Here is a 582-nt window from a genome sequence, read left to right as displayed (position 1 = left end):
CAGCGGCAGCCTGTTCCTGCAGCAATAACTCCTGAGGTCAATGTCCCTATAGCACGGGGGTTCCTGGTGTGCCGATGACAGTGTCCCCGCTGAAGCCCCCAACCTTCAGTGTGCCGACAGAAACGTCCCAGCCAAGGCTGTCACCACCCTGTGCATCATGGCGAACGCTCCACAGGAGGTCCCAGCTCCAGGTTCCTTGCAGTGGCTGTCTCTACAGTCACCTCCACAGGCCCTCCGGACTGGACATGGTGGTGTCCTCGCTGACTCCCTGAAACCCTGGTGCGCCGACAAAGATGTCCCCGCCAGGGCTCAAGCCAGTCAGTGTGCCGACGCCACCTTGGTGCCTGTCTCTGTGTCTGTTCCAGGTCCTGTTTCCAAGTGGGTCGGCCGGTGCGCCGATAATGCCTTAGTGCCGGTGCCAGCATCTGTGCCCGACCAGGAGCTCCAGTTCCTGCAGCAGCCGCCTCTGCCTGTTCCCCAGCTGGAGAACGGTGACGTCCCCCCTGATCCCAGGGGGTCTGGGTGTGCAGACAATAGTGTCCCCGCCAGGGCCCGGATCACTCAGTGTGCCAACGGTGAGAC

This window comes from Monopterus albus, unplaced genomic scaffold, assembly GCF_001952655.1.
Source record: "Monopterus albus unplaced genomic scaffold, M_albus_1.0 scaffold264.1, whole genome shotgun sequence".
NCBI classification, from domain to species: Eukaryota; Metazoa; Chordata; class Actinopteri; order Synbranchiformes; family Synbranchidae; genus Monopterus; species Monopterus albus.
This window is presented reverse-complemented; position numbering follows the sequence as displayed.